The sequence below is a fragment of the Mandrillus leucophaeus genome, unplaced genomic scaffold (genome assembly GCF_000951045.1).
Source record: "Mandrillus leucophaeus isolate KB7577 unplaced genomic scaffold, Mleu.le_1.0 Scaffold33, whole genome shotgun sequence".
In the NCBI taxonomy this organism is placed as follows: domain Eukaryota; kingdom Metazoa; phylum Chordata; class Mammalia; order Primates; family Cercopithecidae; genus Mandrillus; species Mandrillus leucophaeus.
The window spans coordinates 5,264,315-5,273,212 of NW_012103476.1; positions in this window are offsets into that span (position 1 = coordinate 5,264,315).

The window sequence follows — 8,898 nt, forward strand, 5'->3', positions numbered from 1 at the left end:
CACCCAACTCAATCTGGCCCAACATTTTTCTGGTTTTATTCCCTTAGAGGCAACATGGACTAAGGAAAAGGGAATGATCCTGAAAGGTTAAATAGAATTATGGCTTTGTCAACTAATGCTACCTAACACTGGACAACTCAGGTAAGGTCATTGAGCTTTAGCTTCTTCAGTTCTCTGCAAGTTACCAAATGTATAGCCACTCTATTTTTCTCTTACAAAGTCACCTCTCCACAATTTGCTTTGTTGGTCAGTTCCTTTCTATTTTTGTCTGGTTTGTTGGCTCTCTTCTGTCATTTCTGCTCTACCTCTAAGGTGATTTTTTTTTCTTGTTTTCTTGTCTCCTCCATGCATTTTTCTGTTCATGAAAGTTTCTTGCTTGTTTTCTTCTCTTCACCAGCGAAAATCTACCTTTAGACCAGAAATGTGTGACTATTTCTTATGGCATGTGGCTACTTAGCAGTCTGGCATAGCCTGTAAGCCTTTTCTGAGAAGGATGTTTTCAATGCTTGAAAGCAAATACAAAGAATGATAAAGGAAATCACTCAAAAATAGGTATAAAACTAGGGTAGTCCCCTCTTACCTGCAGAGGATACATTCCAAGACCCCCAGTGGATGCCTGAAATTTGGATAGTATTGAACCCAGCTGCCATCAATCAGAGCACAGTTCTGTTCATGTCTTCCACCCTCACATCAATTGCTTCTTCCATCTCCTAACTAAGCACTTATTATGCACTTGGAGAATAATTTTTGCAGTTTGAGATACAACAGACAAACTGGCACAAAACTCTTTTTCCTTCACCATATTAAGGATGGAAGATTTGATCTTTCCATATATTTTAGTAACTACAGCATACAATTTTTTCTTTTCTTTTTTACTTTGACAATATTCACTTTTTGTTTTAAAGAAAGTACTTTCAGACTTCTTTTTGGCATATGCAAGTTGCCAGCGTCACTACTCTTGTGCTTTGGGGCCATGATGTAGTAAAAGAAGAGTTATTTGAACACAAACACTGGACGAAGGGATGACTCACAATGTCCTCGGCAGTAGGGAGTGGAATAGTGTGAAATTTCATCATGCTGCTCAGAATGGTGTGGCATTAAAAACATTAATTGTTCTGAAATTTTTTTTCTTTTTTGAGACTGACTCTCGCTCTGTTGCCCAGGCTGGAATGCAGTGGTGTGATCTGGCTCACTACAGCCTCCACCTTCTGGGTTCAAGCAATTCTCCTGCTTCAGCCTCCCAAGTAGCTGGGACAACAGGTGCACACCACCACGCCTGATTAATTTTTGTATTTTTAGTAGAGATGGGTTTTCTGCATTTTGGCCAGGCTGGTCTCGAACTCCTGACCTCAGGTGATCCACCCACTTCAGCCTTCCAAAGAGCTGGGATTACAGGTCTGTGAGCCACTGCGACTGGCTAATTGGGCAATATTGATAGATAATTAAAATGTGGCATTTTGCCAGGGTAACTTAACTAAATTACCTGAGCTATGTTGTGAATAAATGAATGATAAATATATATATACACACGTAAATATGTGCAATTATATATGTATATTCATATTTATACATAACTCCTATGGTGACATGGTTTTTCCACTCACCCTCACCCCCTCAAATTCTGACACCCTCGGCCTCCCAAAGAGCTGGGATTACAGGTGTGAGTCACTGCACCTGGCCTGAAATACTTTTCGTTTGATATTTTTGACCCATGGTTGCCTGCAGTTAACTGAAACCACAGGCAGTGAAATGTGAATAATGCGAGAGGACTACTGGACAGTTGACCCTTGAGTAACATGGGTTTGTGCTGCATAGATCCCCTTCTACACAGAATTTGTTTCTCTGTCTGCCATCCCGGAGATCTCAAGACCAACTCTTCCTCCTTATCATCCCCTTCATCCTACTCAATGTGAAGATGAAGTGGATGAAGATCCTTATGATAATCTACTTTCACTAAATGAATAGTAGATATATTTTCTATTCCTTTGATTTTTAATCACATTTTATTTTCTCTAACTTTATTGTAAGAATACCTTATATAAAACATGTAATATACCATATATGTGTTAATGGACTATGTTATTGGTAAGGCATCCAGTCAACTACAGGCTATTAGTAGTTAAGTGTTAGGGAAGTAAAAATTCATCCAGAGATTTTCTACTTTGAGGGAAGCCAGCATCTCCTACCCCCATATTGTTCTAGAGTCAACTGTATTTTAAAATACTTTATTAACATAAGTCAAAAGATCTAGAGATAGGTTTCATAGATATCGTAATTTCAAAATAAGGATAAGCACCAATAATCTTTCAAAATGTCTGCAGGAACCACAGTGTTGTATGAGAGTATGTGAAGTTTACATTGGTGATATTGTGTTCTGTTCTCTAGGACACGATGGCTCACGCCTGTAATCCCAGCACTTTGGGAGGCTGAGGCAGGTTAATCACTTGATGTCAGGAGTTCGAGACCAGCCTGGCCAACAGGGTGAAATCCCGTCTCTACTAAAAATATGAAAATTAGCCGGGCATGGTTGTGGGGACCTGTAATACCACCTACTCGGGAGACAGTGGCAGAAGAATCACTTGAACTCAGGAGGTGGAGGTTGCAGTTAGCTAAGATTGCTCCACTGCACTCTAGCCTAAGTGACAAGAGTGAAACTCTGTCAAGGAGGGAAGGGAAGGGAAGAAGAGAGAAAGAGAGGAAGGAAGGGAGGGAGGGAAGGAGGGAGGGAGGGAGGGAGGAAGGAAGGAAATGGTATTTTAAGAAGTTACTAAAAATAATGACGTGTTATTTTCTCTCAAGATCACAGACCCCTTGCTTCTCTCCATGGATTCCTTAGGTGAAGACCATTCTCTGTAGATCAACCCCTCCTCATCCCTATTTACTAACAGTTTATATCATAATACTTCGTAACAAATAATTTTATTTCCTTTTTCACTGATATGATTGGAAGCTTTTTGAGGTCATCAACCTTTATATGTTTGATGACATTGCCAGTGACGAATCAATAAATATTTTGGAACAAGTAGAAGAGATCTTGCTGTTCACTCCCAGTGTCTCTCAAAGAAATCCAGCCCTGTGTAGGCGATTGCTAATAAGACTTATCTGTTCCTAATATGAATGTGAGATGTGGTGCAGCATGAGGATTATGACAAATTCCCAAAGACTTTAGTCCTCCCGATACTTTGGAACCAAGGTTAAAGTTTAGACTGTCTCCTATGTCCACCTTCAGTAAGTAAATAAACTTATTTATGTATCTCATAAATTACATTAGGATAAAATGTAAATGTTCTTAGTCAAAGAGAGGGAGATAAAGAGGAAGGGAGAAACTGTCTCACTTGGCCCTATTTATAACCCAGAAAACATAGGAAAATAAAGATATAAGAACAGGAATTTATGAATATAAATGGAGATGAGACACTAGCCAAGGGAAATTCAACCCCAGGTCCCTTCGAGTTAAGAAAGAACAACATTAAATTGGCCCAGTTCTAATAATTCTAATAGACATACCTCTTAACAAAAACAAATCATATCAAATGCTTAGGAATGAAATGCCTCAATTTTCAAGTCTTTTTTTGCCATGTAGAGAAGGCCCCTCCTCTGGAAAATCTCTCAGGGCATACGTCAGTCATGTTATCTCGTTATAGTCAAAGCAGTTACCACCTGGAAACCCTTCAAGATCAATGACCAAATGCTTAAAGTATCACTCAGTGATTGTGAAAGGATTAAATGTCAATAAATGGCTAATATTGCACCTGGTAGTGAGTATGGTTGAGTTTCTCTCCCAATTTTCTTTTTGAAAATTTACAGAGTCTTGATTACAAGCAATGTACTTGATTCAGAAACATCAGTCAACTTGGAATTACAACTCGCACTGCTGGGTTTGTTTGCAAATAAAATAAAAGCAAGAAGAAAAACACAGAGACATGATTATGAAAGACACTAGAATTTGGAAAAGAGATTAAATATTATTAAAGTATCATTCATAGGAATTAGAAACAGTCATATAAGGAATAACCTAATAGTTGACTGCACAAAACGCCATAACGGAAATTAAATTTTCGTTTGTGAACAGGAATAATGCGGTAATATAAAAGAGATGGGCTTAGATTTTTTTGCCACTAAAGATTTGTAATTGTCTAAGGTTTGTATTCAGAATTAAGATGCACATTTGGTTCTAGAGAAGGATCTTTTATTAGGTGTGCACATTCTTTAACCTTGGACCACAGTCATGGCATGAAATAGATGCAATTTCTATTTCATCACCATTGGTGTCAGGTTATTTCAATACATATACTAGATAAAATATGTATACTAGGTATAATATGTATTTCAATATATATACTAGATAAAAGTAAAGGTGTCCTTTTCAGAGAAAAAATGCAATATTAAAAGGGCATATTATGGCTGGGCACGGTGGCTCACGCCTGTAATCTCACTCTTTAGGAGGCTAAGGCGGGTGGATCACCTGAGGTGAGGAGTTCGAGATCAGCCTGGCCAACATGGAGAAACCCTGTCTCTACTAAAAATACACAAAAAAAAAATTAGCCAGGCGTGGTGGTGCTTGCCTTAATCCCAGCTACTTGGGAGGCTGAGGCAGGAGAATCGCTTGAACCTGGGAGGAGGAGGTTGCAATGAGCTGAAGATCGTGCCATTGCACTCCAGCCTGGGCAACAAGAGCAAAACTCTGTCTCAAAACAAAACGAAACAAAACAAAAACATAAAAACGGGCATATTAATAAAAAGTAGTCCTTTTCAAGATGAATGTTGGACATGATATTGTCAAGTTAGTTGTTGGGAAAGATTGACATCCAAAAGGTGCTCTAACAATTTTGGAAATAATTTATCATTATGAAATTATTACTCTAAAACCATATTGTATTGGCATAATGCTTTACTATACTTTTATTTCTTCAAGGCTTTAAAATCATTTTATCGTATTTCAATTCTGTATGAAGTAGTAAATCAAATAATATGATATTTATTTTATTTCCATGCAAAAATGTAGAGTTTATATTTTTAGTTGTGGTGTATCAAGGTTTATTTGAAAACTAAATATATAAACTATAATATTAAAAATATGTAAATTATACTAAGTGGTCAGTTTGTCTCAAATTTTTAATCGTGAATTATCAGTATCTTTTGCCTGGATGTCCCTATAGACTGGGCTGTCTGTTTCAGTTAGATAAGTCAGCCCGTTCAGCAGTAGATAGGAGTTGATATTCATTAGAGGGCTAAGATTACACCAGTTTTCATCGTGTTTCCCATTATATCCCAAAACATTGCAGTAAAGTAGAATGTTCTGTCCATGTTACAGATGAAGAAATTAAATCTAATATAGATGAAATAACTTAGCCCACAATTTTAGGCTAAATCCAAATTTAGTCCAGAATCCAATCCAAATCTGTATAGTACATTTTGAAATAAGAAAGTGTGATGCCTCCAGCTTTGGTCTTTCTCAAGATTTCGTTGGCTATTCTGTTTTGTTTTGTTTTGTTTTCTATATATGAACTTGAATTTTTGTTTTCTATTTTTGTAGAAAATACACAGCTCTACCATTCATCCTAGTCTCTTGCATGATACATTGGGCTCCTAATTCGCTTGAGACATTACAAATTCAATTGCAACACTATCACAATTTATCATTCTTTTCTGAGTTAAACAATTTTTTCTAGCCCTTAGACTAGGATCATGGTAAACTTATGGTAAATTATGTTTCTTGGTGGTGGTGTTATTATTTTGGATTTTTCAATTTTTATACGGCAAGATAATGTTTTCCTAATAAGTACTGTTTCTCATTCCTAGATTCTTGATTTGGGGTAGGACGAGAGGGATTTTCCCAGGACATCTCTATTCAGATCTACGTTTTAGCCCTGCCTTCCAAAGTATGGAATATACATATGTGAGAAAAAGATTTCAGAGTTGTAAAAGTTTCTTATGCATTTTGAAAATTAACCACTTAATTTTGTCAATAAGGTTTGGAAATGTTTTCTCTCATTCTGTAGCTTGCCTTGTCATTCTGTTGATTGTTTTCTTTGCTGTGCAGAAAATTTTACTTTGATGTCATTCTATTTTTCTATTTTTGCTTTAACAGCCTATTCTTTTGGTGTCATAGCTAAGAAATAATTACCAAAACCAATTTCAACAAGTTTTTCCCTGTGTATGTGTGGTTTTTTCCCCCCTAGGAGTTTCACAGTGTCAGGTCTTGTGTTTAAATCTTTATCCATTGTTAGTTGATTTTTGTCTATAATCAAGATAAGGATAAAATTTTATCATATTTGCATGTGAGTATATAGTGTTTCCAACACCATTTGTTGAACTGTACTCAACACCACTGCACTCTTCTCATTGCATGTTATTGGCATCCTTGTCAAACCTCAAGTAACCATAATTATTAATATATGCACAGGTTATTTCAGGGCTGTATATTCTGCCCTATCTGCCTTTACATCTGTCTTTATGTCAGTACCATACTGTTTTAATTATTATAGCTTTGAATTTTGAATTTTGAAATAAGAAAATGTGCTGCCTCCAGCTTCGGTCTTTCTCAAGATTGCTTCGGCTATTCTGGTTTTTTTTGTGACTCTATATGAATTTGAATGTTGTTTTCTATCTTTGTAAAATGTGCGAGTGGATTTTGACAGAGATAGCATTAAATCTAATAGAGAAATAGCTTTGGGTATTGTAGATATTTTCACAGTAGTAAGTATTTTAATCCACGAACATGAGATATTTCTTTCGTATATTGTGTCCTCTTTAATATCTTTCATTGTGTTTGTAGTTTTCAGTGTACAAATATTTTACCTCCTTGGTTAAGTCTATTTCTATATCATTTATTCTTTGTTGATGTTATTGTAATGAAGACTTTTAATTTCCTTTTTAGATGTGTTTTGTTAGTACATGGAAACACAACTGACTTTTGTATGATGATATTGTACCCTGCAACTTTACCAATTCCTCTGGCTAGGTGTTCTGGTGCTATGTTGAATAGAAGTGGTGAGAGTGGACATTCTTCTCTTTTTCCTGATCTTAGAAAAGCTTTCACTTTTTCACCATGAAGTATAACAATCCCTGTGAGCATATCATATATGACCTTTATTATGTTGATGTACATTTAATTATTACTTCCATGAATTCTCCAAAGATGGAGGTCTGGAACTGAAGAAATACGCAAAGGCGCATAAAATGCAATTTACATACAATTATATGGTAGTAAGTAAATGCTATAAGAATAATGGAAACAACAGGGGACAAAAAAGGATAGTGTAGTTATTGGGAGCTCTTTCTTGAGGGTAGTCAGATTCTAATTGAACAGAAATATGAAGGCAGCTGGGGGCAGGTCATGTGGAGAGCTGACAGAAACCTGTTGCCAACAAGGGGAACAAGTCCAGAAGTTTTGAGGAAGCTGTGTGCATGACATGTTTGATGAATAGCAAGGAGGCCAGTAACGCTAGAGCTGAGTGAGCAAAGAGAAGTGAAAGGAGATGAGATCTTGCAGGTGGGAAAGTAGCTCATGAGGATTTTTAGTTAGTGAATCGTGAACTCCTACCTGCCACAAAAAACTTGCCCATGTGCTAGAGGCTTTGGCCAAACTTTAGCACAGCTTCCACCTGCACTAGGCTTGTCCTCATGGTGGCCATAACCCTTGAGCAATGTTATTCTGCCAAATCACAAAATATAATTCATTCCAACCCACATTGTCAAACCATGTTCAGTAATTTTTTACTCACTCTTCTTCAGTAATTTTTCATTTCCTGGTAGCCCCCTTTTTGGTTCCTCAGGCACCCTCTTTTCCCCATCCCTTCCTTTTTTTTTTTTCACATCCCTGTGTCCCCTTCATGTTCTCTCTCAGTTCTTCCCTTAAAAACCTTAGTCGGCCAGGTGCGGTGACTCATGCCTGTAATCCCAGCACTTTGGGAGGCCGAGGCGGGAAGATCACGAGGTCAGGAGATTGAGACCATCCTGGCTAACATGTTGAAACCTGTCTCTACTAAAAATACAAAAATTTAGCCTGGCGTGGTGGCAGGTGCCTGTAGTCCCAGCTACTCGGGAGGCTGAGGCAGGAGAATGGCGGGAACCTGGGAGGCGGAGCTTGCAGTGAGCCAAGGTCACTCCAGCCTGGGCGACAGAGCGGGACTCCGTTTCAAAAAAAAAAACCAAAACCGTAGTCGCCTTTATTTTAGTTGGCATTGAGTTCATTCCATAATGGACTCTCTCTTACTGCTGTAGTCTGAGTGTTTTGTTCCTCAAAATTCATACGCTAAAATCCTAACCTCAAAGGTGATGGGGACTTTGGAAGGTGATTAGGTCATGAGACTTCTGCCCTCATGAATAGGATCCGTGCCCTTTTAAAAGATGCCCAAGGAATCCTTCTCTCCTGTTCCACCATAGGAGTTACAGTGAGAAAGTGATATTTACAACATGGAAACCAGACCCTTGCCAGACACTTAATTTGCCAACAACTTGATCTTGAACTTCCCAGCCTCCAGGACAGTGAGAAGTACATTTATGTTGCTTATAAGCTACCTAGTTAGTGGTAATTTTTAAATAGCAGCCTGAAATGATTAAGACACTTTTCTACTGCAATAGTTTAAATAAAATTTGTCTTGCTTTTTCACTCTGGCAACCGTAAGGATTTTGACCTATATTTCACGTAATAATGGAAAGTCATTGAAAAGGTTTCGACAAAGAATGACATAACACTTGTGTTTTACACAAACATCTCTAGCTATTATAGGAAATAATAGAGAGCTTCAAAAACAGAGAGACATTCTGAAAGACCGTGGGTTTGCTGAATTCTCCTGAGCTAAGTCCAAGGCCTCCTTCAGACCCAGGAGAGCTTCCTTGACATTGAGTACTGAGGCTGGGTTGATTTAAGGAATAAATACAGCAGAGATTTAG